At 37.5% G+C, this 12,706-nt stretch overlaps 1 long non-coding RNA gene across 1 annotated transcript in view; it reads left to right on the forward strand.

The window, feature by feature from the left end:
* LOC105463157 (uncharacterized) overlaps positions 1–12,706 on the forward strand; it is an 833,151-nt gene that overhangs the window by 803,750 nt on the left and 16,695 nt on the right. The window lies entirely within an intron of this gene.

Raw genomic sequence — 12,706 nt, forward strand, 5'->3', positions numbered from 1 at the left:
TGATTATAAAGCTTGAATGGAAAAACCAAAGAAAGAATAACACTCCCCATCAAAAAATGGAAAAAATCAAAGTTGGTGAACTAATAGTACCCAACCGACTGAAACTCTACAGCAATTAAGACAGTGAGACAAAGTGAAAAGACAAACAAAAAGATCAATGGAACAGACTAAACAAACATTCCAGAAATAGACCCACACATATACCGTCAATGGACTTGCAACAAAGGTTTCAGGCAATTCAATAAAGAAATTAGTATTTTCAATAAGTGTTATTGGAATAATTGGACAGCCGTATGCAAATAAAGCCTCAACCCATATATCACATCATGAATGAAAATTAACTTGAAGGATCACAGACTTAAAACTGTAACATTTTGAGGGAGAAAGCATAAGAAAAAATCTTAGTGGCCTTGGGTTACGTGAAGATTTCTTAGAGCAATAAAAAGCAGAAACCATGGAAAAGTGATAAATAGGACTTCATCAAGATTAATTTTTTTTACTCTTTGAAAGGCTTTGAAAAGGCAATGAAAAGACAAGCCATAGATTAAGATAAAATATTTTCAGAGCACATATCTGATAACAAGAAAAAAAAACTTGTATTCAGAATATGTAAAGAACTCTCACAACCAAATAGGAAAACAAGCAAAACATTAAAATTACAGGCAAAAAAGTTGAACACCTAAGAAGATAAACTGACAGAAAATAAGTACATGAAAAGAAATTCAACATCATTAGTCATGAGAAAATTGAAAATTAAAACTCAAAGAGATACCACTACATATTTAGAATAGCTGTTTTTCTGTTTTTGTGAAGTAAAAGAAATCTAACCACACCAACTGCTAGCCAGTATATAAAACCACCAGTACTCTCATATATTATTAGTAGGAAGGCAAAATGATATGCTACCACTTTGGAAAAAACAGTAAACAGTTTAAAGTTAAACATATAATATGCTTCAATAATCCCACTCCTAAGAATTTACCCAGGAGAAATAAAAGTATGTGTTCACACAAAAACCTGTACAAAAACAAATTTATCAGCTTTGTTTAAAAATACCCAAAACTGACAAGCATTTAAATATCCACAAGCTAATGAATAATAAACTGTTGTACATGCATACAATGGAGTACTACTTAGTGACAAAGTAGAATAAATGATTGCTTTATGCAAACACAGACATGAATTTCAAATGTACAATATTAAGTGAAAATATACAGATTCAAAAGGCAACAGCTGCAGGAGTCCATTAATATGACATCCTAGAAAGGACAAAACCATAGTGACAAAAATCAAATCAGTAATTGCCATGACAAGGTGTGGAGGAAGCAGACTGATCACAAAGGAACTTGAGGGAACTTTGGGAGATGACAGAAGTGTTTCATATCTTTATCATAGTGGCAGTTAAATTAGTGTATGCATTCGTCAAAATTTATAGGACTGTCCACTAAAAAGGGGGAATTTAACTGAATGTAAATTGTATCTCAATAAAGCTTCATTTGAAAAAATCAATCATTTAAGGACAAACATAATTTTTACATTTGTTTTTAGCACACAACTAGTGGCACTAGCAATCTGGAATCACTGCAGTCACTAAAATTGGATCAAAGTGACTGGAGGCTAGTGTAAGTCCCTGCAACAGCTGGGCTCCAACTATATCAGCCTTACTACCCTAGGGGATGGAGGAAGGCCTTCAGAGTTCTAGCACGAAGTGCGTGGATATCCTAACCCTTCATGATCCCTGGACTTCAGTTTTTGTCCCTATCATTTTGTAAATCAGTCACAGTTCTGCTTAGCTTCTTAGCTTTTCACTTGCCTTTTAGAATCTGCAGCTGCTATTGGGAGAAACTGTCTCCAAGCACTGGGCTCTTATCTGGGTTTCTTGTTTTTTCATTGATCTTATTCCTAAAATTCTTCACTGTTTTGTTAGCTATTAGGTATCTTCAAGCAAAGGTAATTATCATTTTAAAATGTCCAGATTGTACAGTCATTCTCTTCTATTTTATTTTTCTGCTTTTTTCTATCCTCATCTCTACTCCAACAGTCAGTCTCCTTGTGAGAGATAATTTACCTATTCTGTCATCATGCAGGAGAGCTCTGCCTTTCCAATGTTTATTTTCTAAGGGTACTTTAGTCATCACCATTTCTAATCAATAGAAAAGCGGATGTCCAGGGCAAGAGTTTTTGGGGAGTTTTGTTTGTTGTAATTTTTAATCCAGTAACAGCCATTCATTTACCTTCCACTGAAGAAAGCTTAGTCTTGACCATGTATCTGTAAGGGAGTCTGAGTAATGCAGTTACAGATGCCCAGCCCAAGAAGAATGAGAAACCAACTGCTTTTGTCACATGAAGCTCCCAAACAATATGCTCAATTAATATTTCAGTTCTTATAGTTCTTGGACTCAGAGGTCGCTCTTCATCTGAATCCTTAAGATGACAAATATTTTTTTCTTGTTTTACAGTATTTTTTCATGACTACTTCATGATTAATTTTAAGAATTTGTCTTATAATAAAGAAATATCTGTCTGGGCTTACCCTTTGGACATCTTCATGGCTTCTGGCCTATTCCTTCTCCTACAGAGAAGATCATGTTTAACTCCTAATCTAATTCCCAGGGTTTATCAAATTTTGTCTACTGCCGTCCTGCTGGCCTGAGGTGAATTCTTTGCTTGGTCCTGACCCTGCATTTGCTTTGCATTTTAATTCTTGAATGTTCACCACCACCTCCCAAAGCAACCCACTGACTCTCTGCTTGGATTTCTGCAAGTTTTAGTGGACAATCTCTGTTCACAGTCAGAAATCACAGACGTTGTGAAAGGAAGGAGGAGACAGTATTGTGCTGCTTCAGAATGAAACTCCCTCAGTCCTGAGAACAGCTGCCTGACTGGTTTTAGTGAGGACAATTTTCTGAACCGGGGTAAAGCAGTAGGGAAGAAGTAAAGGTCTTTAAACCATTTTGGAGTGGACAGATCTCCCCTGTTTCTAATTATATGGAACCTGGAAATCATTTTTAGTTTTTGTTGTGTGATTCTAAGATAATTGAAAGCTCCTTCATTGTAGTATTAGTTAACTTCAAGTCTAGTATTGGTGGCAACACGAGAATTCAACTTTTCTGAGTTTTTAAATAATATTTTAGTGGGAAAATTGGGATAAGCTGGGATAATGACTATTTTCTTCACTGTGTTTTAAATCAGAATATTTTTATGTTTGGCCATATTTTACATATTTTTTTTTCATCACTTAATTTTGAATTATCTTTTGAAATTTTTTTCTAACTCTTCAACCTTCTCTATCTAGTTTAAGATCACTAAATTTAAGACGCCCTAATGTCTATAGCACTTGGATAAACAAGATAAATAAAATCAAGGGCATAGCATTGGAATGTGAATTGCATTATGCATTGAGAATGATTCAGGATCTGACGAATCAGATGAATAATAAAACAGCAACAGAAATACTTTCCACTGGTATCTTCACAGATTCAGAAGACCACATCACATGCACCGAAGGCCACTTTTTTGCCAGTCTGTTACACTCTAAATGCAAGCTTTTAACATAAAAATGAAACAGGGAGTTACATGATTATGTAACCATATAATTTCTTCTTTTGTGTGGGTGCTTTTGTTTTTGTTTTGCCTTTCACTCAGTGAGTTATTACTAGTTTAATACCTTCTGTTGGGATAAAAGAAACAAAAAGGAGAAAGGACAGTTTACCCTTTTAACACAGTCCCCAAAAAAGGACAAAATGGAGCATCTTTCATGGTTATTGTTTGTGGGACTATAATTAAATCCTCCATAATAATCATTATAATTCATATACGACATATAAGTTACTCACTCTTTTATGACATAAAACATAATGGTCCTTTCTATATCTATGTAAATAAACCTCCCCCACCCTGTATCTTTAAGAATCAGTGTGACATAGCTCCCAAACTAGATACTCCATTAAATTGATGAGTAAATAAATTATAAAGATCAGCAATCCTTTCTAATTTATATGCTACTTAAAGGTGTTATAATGCAAAACTTGCTTGTATCATTTCCAGGCATTCCACTCGTCTAAATTAAATACAATTCACATATTTGATGGATAGATTTGCTATTTATATTTATATATCAATGACTGCTTCCTTTACAAATGGCTAAACCACCCTCAAGTAAAGCAAACACTGAAAATGGATGATTATTCCACATTTTCAGCAAACCTATGGATACATATTATTTTATACACATTGGCAGAATGCAGCCCTTATGTCTTGGAATAGGAAATTCACAAGCCGCCAAAGAGGAAGAGACAGTTCTCATTTTTTGTCTTTAAATACACTCTGTGTCTTTTCTTTGTGATTCGTCCAGGCTTTTGTTTTTTATTTGTATTTTGTTTGTTGGTTCCTCTGTGAGTTGGAGGTTTTGTTTTTGTTTTTCATACTAAAGGGATGTCCATAAAAGGTCATATTGCTATTGAAAATACTTAAGCTCTGTTTTTCCCCTTTCAGAACAATATATCACTTCATTTTCCCAAATTCACTCAGCTTTTGTGGGTTTTCACATGTGTTACTTCAGAATGTTGGCAGATCTGGAATTTTATGAGGAGAACTGCACTAGAGGTTGCTTTTTTACAAATCTTACAGAGAAGTTTCTCTCCACAGCTCTCCAGGCTCAGGTCACAAGCTTTCTTTGCAGCATGTCAGGAGGCAATTAGAGCATTTGTTCAGGCTGGAATGCTCTCCTCTCTCAGAGGCTGCTCTTACTGAATTTGTTGGGCTTTTAATGTAATGTTGAAATCTGTTCCTGCTTGACTCCTACAGCTGGTTTTGATCAGGCTCCTCTAAAGAGGAAGTTTCAATTAGCACAGCTCCAAATGTGCTCGGGAGGTATATTTTATGACTACTCAACTAATAGCACTCTTTGTTCCTAGTGGTGTGTGACTCCTTAACAAACACAGCCATTCGTGTGAGTCACGGAGTGACTTTATAGCAAGGCTAGGCTTTGCCAAAACCAGAAGAATGAGACAGCCAAATTGAATTAGTGGTTGAAACACATTAATTTATGCTAGATAAATGTTATTGTGGTCCCGTGGGCAAGTACTCAGGTCATAGGCTTTATGAACTATTTGCAGGAAGAGGGCTTCGTGGCAGTAAATCAGCTCTCCAGCAGGACTTTGCAGAGGACTTACAGCCACTTACTCTCCTGTTTCCTTAAATTGCCTCTGCCATTTTCCCCTCCTTCCATTGAGATAGCTCACCATTTCGTACACATTTTGTGATATTTAACATATAAGCAGTTGGATTAATGATTTGTGTAGGCTTCACTTGACTCTGGTTGAGATGTGGCCATCTATTATGCCTGTGGCCCTAGCCACAGGCAGCTGTGTGTGTATCATTCCAGACTACAGATCTCAGTGGGTACAGAGCTCCGGCTTAGCACCAGCTTTCGGAGTCCGTGCAGCTGTGCCGTAAATGGAAACCTTGATGCCTCAAACACAGCACACACAACCAAGTCCTGACAAGGCTGTTTCTCTTCTGGGAAGGAATTAGATCCACTTAAGGCTGGATTATTTCTAGAGTAAGAAAAGTAGAAATAAGTGTTTTCTGGCTGCAAATTGTGGCAAGTGAGAGATGATGCCAAGAAAGAATTATGCATAAATGATAGTGTTTAAACTTGTTTTTATGTGTTTAAATGTGTCTCTGCCAAAAATCTGACAAGGCCTCTCTGTTGGCATTTTTTCAGAGAGAGACCACTCACACACTAAGCATTTTCTTAATAAAGAAATAATTGTAAATCACTAGCATCTAGGCAGGTGATAACCAGTTTACCTTAAACATGATCTCTTGCAAAACCTAGGGAAAACAACGGGCTGGGTAAAGAGTGATGAATCACTGCTTCCCTCCCTCCCTCCAAACCACCAAAAATGCCAGTGCATCAATCAAGTCCCTGGAAATTTAGTGCCATGAATAAGGGCTAAGCTTCAGACTTACTTCTAGGTTTTAATACTCATTTAATACCCTTATTGGCTTGGCAATCTTGAGCAAATTGCTACTCTCTGTCTGTGTCCTTACATATGAAATGGAGACAGTGGTAATGTCTACTTTTGCAGGGATCTTTTTAAGATTAAAGAAGTTCATGAATATAAACCATTAACAAAGGGAATGAGGAACAAGGTTAGCCCTCAACAAACAATAGCTTGCGTTAATTATTGGTGTTGCTCTTATTACTTCTGTGGATCCAAAAGAAGGCCATCTTTACCTTTTATTTTAATTCCCCATGGGCTAGTGGAAGGAGCTGCTGGTACAGTAGAGGTTGCCTTTTCCTGGCATAATCTCTCCTTGTAGATGGAAGAATACCTAAGAGGCACTCACCATATTCTGTGCAGCCCGTTGACCTTGACCTGCCTAACCCTTTAGGCTTACTCCGCTCTGATGTTTGCTTTTGATGTTTGAAGACAGCTGCTGTGACATTTATCATAAATATTTAGCATAGAGCAGAAAGACTTGACACATGTCAGGTTCTCGTCACATTTCTCCTGAATTCAATTTTCTGTTAATGAATGCCTATGTATGTGCTTAAAGCTCTATGTTTAGACTTTGGGATAAAACTTCCCCCAAATTCAGCACAATTTCCTAAGATTAGATAAATGACATCTTTTTCAGATTTAGAAAAAAAATTGTTGTGTCCCCTTTAATGCTGGAAAAACAAAAAGGAAAATAAATACAGTCTAGCCCCGGGGTCTTTAAGTTTTCTGAATTAGTTCAATCCTACGTATGTTGCTCCAGCTGAGTTCCCAACTAAAACACATTTAAGTGTTTGGATTTAATGTATCTGTTGCTATGCAATCATTACCTGGTTACTTGGTTGATTTAAATGTTAAAAAAAAAAAACGCAAATTTAGTCAAAACTTTTTAATCCATCTAAAGCACATTAAAATACGTTTTTGTTCTGCTTCCCATTTTAAATTAGAGTTCCTTAAGACCAGGTCCTGTATCTTCTCAAACTCCAAAAAAGTGTCTATAGCACCTTTTACAGCACGTACCTACTGAATGTTACATACAAATAGCACCTTTTACAACACATACCTACTGAATGTTACATACAAATGATATATGTGGCTTAATTTCCCATGGTCAATTTTACCTTCTAAGTCTCAAACAGAATTTCTTATCCTATGGATTTTTTACTGAGTTACTAAGAAAAATTAAGTATAAACTAATGTGGAAATAGTTGTTGGGTCTTAATACCTGAGCTTTTAAAGAATGTCTCATCTTCAATATTAAAAGCTCCACAAGAGCAAGGACTCTGTCTCCTTAGTTCTTCCTCCCTGGTTCATCCCCATGCAGAAAATAGTCCTTTGGTACACACGTCTTGAAATATTTGTTGAAATAATTGTTTTATTTATTTTTTTTAGACAAAGTCTCCCTCTCTCACCCAGGCTGGAATGCAGTGGCATGATCTTGGCTCAGTGCAACCTCTGCCTCCCAGGTTCAAGTGATTCTCGTGCCTCAGCCTCCTGAGAAGCTGGGACTACAGGCGTGTGCCACCATGTCCAGCTTATTTTTGTATTTTTAGTAGAGACGGGGTTTCACCATATTGACCAGGCTGGTCTCGAACTCCTAATCTCGTGATCTGCCCGCCTCAGCTTCCCAAAGTGCTAGGATTATAGGCGTGAGCCACTGCACCTGGCCAAAATAATTAATGAGTTAACAAAAAGTGGTTGAACAATAAATTAACTCTTATTTCTTCCTTGTGTTTTTCACTTCCTTCAAGTCACGTTTTCTTATTTTTTCCTCTGCTTATTAACCATGTATTTTTTTATTACTGAAATTACCTTCTCAAGGATCAATTTTCATAGAAAAAAGTAGAACTGATAGCATTAAAACAGTTTTATAGTAAACAAATGGTGAAATTTGCTTAACAAGTTGTCTCATGCCAAGGCTACTAGTTTTTAAACCACAACCAATACATGTGTTTTTCTCTGGCACTTTCTGAGTAGCTCAAAATGCTAAGACAAGTCCTTGGTATATTAACAGACTGGAGTCAAGTGTGTGACATGATGAAGAGCATCTGTCTCGGGCCAGGAGTCATGGGGGTTCATAAGCTTCCCATGAAGATGGCTAATCAATAAAAGTTCTATGCTTAGGATTTTGTACATTTTGTTAATTAGGGCAAAGCAATAGGCCTTTGTGGCAATTACTCAGACAGTGATGTAAAAAGATAGCCTGACAAACAAATCTCCATAATCCACTTACATCTCACAGAAGCCAAAGGGTTGGAAAAGCCTATTAGCAAGCTCTCTGCCTGTCTGTTTGGAGATGTTGTTAAATCGAGAGTCTGCTCAGCACCTGAGGCAGTCTGTTAATAAAGATCGTTTGTAGCAGATTTCTGTTCTATTAAGAATGGACATAAAACAGCATAATTTAAAACATGTCAATAACTCAAGGCAAAAATGCCAAACATAGTCTGTTCTGTCTTTATAAAATGGAGCCAAGTATACACAAGGAAACTGCCAGGAAGGCTTCTGCTGACTGCGTTTTGAGATTGTTCATGATGAATAATGTGATCCTTCAAGTTAAAACAACCTTGTGAGTGGGTATCTCTGTGTCTTTTCTGCAGTAAACTCAAGGGATCTTTTCTATTTAGGGGCCAATGAGATTTCTAACCTCCAGTCCTAGAAGATGCCTTCAAGCCTGTGCCCTTTGTCGGCTTCATGAATTCATAATAGTTTGTGAGTGTTTCATTGTTGTTGTTTTCTCTTATTCTTTCTGTCCTTCTCCTGAGTGGCATTTATGGGCTCTTTGGGAACAGATCTTTATACACATGAAGCTAGAGTTAGGCTAAAAAATGTAAAACCACCAACATAGTGCCACCCTTTGTTTTATATATTTGATCAAATATACTAGTCTGTTTTCAATGACAGTGCTGTATTTTCAACACAAAAACAAGGACCAAAAAGTCAATATTCCTTTAGTGTTTATCTGGCACTTACCATATTATAAGGGCAAAGGCAGATGGATAGCATTCTAAATAAGTACTTCAGGAGGATGAGAAGAGGGCTTGGAGGAATGACAGTCCATCACTGCCGGTGTGTACTAAACCCTGCCATGTTTAACAGGCCTGTAGATTAAAATTTAACATGTTGTGTCTCCCACATCAGGTTAGGTGGATGGTTGAGCCGGAGTGATATTACCTGCTCTATTAGAAGGCCTCTCATGAACCGAGTGGTGGTTTTAATTAAATCCAGTAGGTTGAGAGAAGCGTTTTGGCAGTTTCAATTGATTTATTGTGTTTATGACATCTGGGCTGATTTATTGCATTATTAACTCACAGAATTGTTTTTGGACACTCACCCTACATATTTTCATTCTGGTTTGGGGGACTCATAGCCTATAAGTATGTAGCATTTTCGTTCAACTATGATTTTAGTTTTCCGTTTGTCTCTTTTTGTTTCTCTTATATTGGTAGGATGGTGAACTGTTGAATTCATTTTGTAGAGTCTCCGTGGGTTTGTGTGCATGAACAGGTCTGCTTGAACAGTAGTACAGGGTTGGAGTTGATTAGCATTATCTGACCTAAGTTCATGGTGACACACAGTGAGAGAGATTGACAGTTTTTTAACGTGGTTTATGAATTGCCAAACTATTTGCTCCATGTTATGATTTTCTAAACTTTTTAAGTTTGGGCCTTGGATATACATATGAACACCATGTCATAGAAAGTTTGTTTCCAAGTATGTGAAAATGGTGAGCATATTCAGCTGGACATTATAGACAAGTATTGCCCAGTCCAAATTTTATAGCAGTCAAGTAAATTTTAGAAAGTTTCCAATTCAGACTCCACAAAACGTGTAAAAAGGGAGAAAAGGGAAGAATTAAGCTGCAATTTCTGCCATACTGGAAGGGCAGAGAAGCAAGCAGGTCACAATCAGCCTACATGTCTTGTTAATCTATGACTGAGTGGTTGTCCATCCCAGTTATAGATGCTGTGATAACTAATCGGGCTCCCAGCTTCATGGCTTTCTATTTCCTACAACTGGGGTCACCTAGCCCCTACCTGAATCCCCAGCCAGCGTTCTGGACTAACTCAGAATGAATTTAAGAATGGCTAGGTAAATATCTTAGGCAAATCAACTTCAGATCAGCCTGTGGTTTAGCTCACTTTGACCTTCTGCCTTAGTATTCGAATTTAGATTTTGCCATTGTTCTTGGTAGTCAGCCTCTACTTAGTGGTATTTAATCCACTAAAAATGACTTCCTACTTTTTATTATTGCAGCCATTTCTCTATCTCAGTAAACTATCTTGTTAGTCCTAGATTTCTTTCCTAAATACCAACAGTACTGCTTTGAACTCAAGTTTGGGACATACCTAACACAACTACTTGTCTATCTGGGTATCTGCCTATTACCTGTGGTCATACTCCATTGATGACCACCTCCTGTGCAGATGTGTGTCTATGCATTACAGGTTGGTCTACCATCCAATGTAGTCTGCCCCATTAAACTAGGCTTACTCTGCTATGTAAGTGTTTATGCATCCTAATAAACAGAAATATCAACATTCTTTTCTTTGAAACAACCATTTTATCCTCATTTCCTTTTGTGGTGTTATCAAATTAAATAGGGAATGATTTCTCATCACCATGCTACATAACTATTTAGGGTTAATTTTAAAACTTTATTCTCTGTGGTACTCAAGTTGCTTTGGAAAACTATGAGCTTATTTGATTTTGGGGTGTCTGTTAAATGGAATCCTCCAAACTGGGTGAGACAGGATATGTGAAAGGAAGCTTAATCATAAAAGGCACTTACTGAACACCTACCTGTATTTAACATAGACATGAAATTTAGCTGAGCATAAAATCTGCTTGGAAAACCTCATTCATATTGAACTTAAGTAGGGAATCATACCAAATTACATTTTTAAAAACAGCTTTACTGAGGTATAACTTACATACCATTAAATCCAATCATTTTAAGTACACAACTCAATGGCTTTTTAGTACATTTTTACAGAATTGTGCAAATCTTACCAGAGTCCAAGTTCAAAACATTTTCTTACTCCCAAAATAGCCTGGTCTCAAAGAGATCATTAGTTATGGTTTTAGATGGTGAATTACCTTCAATTAGGGTAATCATATAATATATTCTGTGTATAATTTAGAGAAAAAGTATAAAGAATGTTTTATGTTTAAGAATTGCATATTGAAATGCTCGCATGGGTGGCCAATTTAGATGACCTGATTGACCTGATCCCCCTGGGGATCCCAGGGAGGTCAGACTCTGCAATGCAACATACCCTTCATACAGAAAATTATTTTGAAACCACTTTGAAAATAACTCATTCTAAAGTAGAATAAATCTATGTGTGAGTAAAAGTATGTCATATATTAAACAGAACTGTGGCTCTGTGCCAAGTTTAGATGATGAACACTTCCTCATTATAGAATGTCATCAATCTGGTTTAACTCTGCTATAGGCTGCCAACTCCTGCACCTGTATGGTAAACACCAAGATTTCTGGAGCTGCATTTCCCCAACCCTGTGAGTGGTGTGCGAGTAAGCATTACCACCTAAACTATGACTCCTGTCAGACCAGTGGTGGCATTAGATTCTCATAGGAGCACGAACCCTGTTGTGAGCTGTGCATGCGAAGGATCCAGGTTGTGCGCTCTTTATGGGAATCTAATGCCTGGTGATCTGAGATGCAACAGTTTCTTCTGGAAACCATACCCCAGTCTAGTCCATGGGGGAAAAATAAAAGTGTCTTTCATGAAATTGGTCCCTGGTGCCAAAAAGATTGGGGACTGCTGTCCTAATAGACTGCAAAGAGCTGGCCTTCAAAGTATAGCATAAAGAGAAGCTGGGGCCAGGCACAGTGGCTCATGCCTGTAATCCCAACACTTTGGGAGGCCGAGGCAGGTGGATCACCTGAGGTCAGGAGTTCGAGACCTGCCTGGCCAACATGGTGAAACCTCGTGTCTACTAAAACTACAAAAATTAGCCGGACATGGTGGCAGACACCTGTAACCCCAGTACTCAGAAGGCTGAGGCAAGAGAATTACTTGAACACGGGAGGTGGAGGTTGCAGTGAGCCAAGATCGTGCCGGTGCACTCCAGCCAGGGGGACAAGAGCGAGACGTCGCCTCAAAAAAAAAAAAAAAAAAAAAATGACACCAAAGACATAGCAGTGATCGGGAGAAGGAGTTTGGTTTGGCAGACTCTGTAATCTAGTTTACAAGAGATTTTCAAGCATTTTTCTTTGTATGCACAAGACTGTATTGGACCATAAAGAGAAATGTGTAATTAGATGTTTATGTTGAAGGGCTGACAATCCAGCTGAAGAAGAAAAGTGTGCTTCCTTGAACAAGTTATGAGAGTCAATTCTTAGGCAGTTCTTTCCTTTTAAAAAGCCTGTGGTAGTAATTGTATACAAACAGTATTTAATAAGATGGACACTTGGTGATGTCTGATAAGTGTGTTAAGAAAAAATGCTACCCAGCTCAACTACCTCTTTCCTTTCTTCTTCACCTCCCACCGAAATCCTCCATTGCCTGGAGGGAGACAAAGTTTTTCACTATTGAGTTGATCAGATAAGTACCAACACCCTTATTTGTACTGGTTTAATAATGGCTTTTCAGAAGAAAAGAAGAAACAAAGGAGCTCAGTGAGGTTGACAACTGAATGCCCCGGAAACAATTCTCAATTTTTCCTAAAAAATG

The sequence above is a fragment of the Macaca nemestrina genome, chromosome 6, assembly GCF_043159975.1.
Source record: "Macaca nemestrina isolate mMacNem1 chromosome 6, mMacNem.hap1, whole genome shotgun sequence".
Classification (NCBI taxonomy): Eukaryota; Metazoa; Chordata; class Mammalia; order Primates; family Cercopithecidae; genus Macaca; species Macaca nemestrina.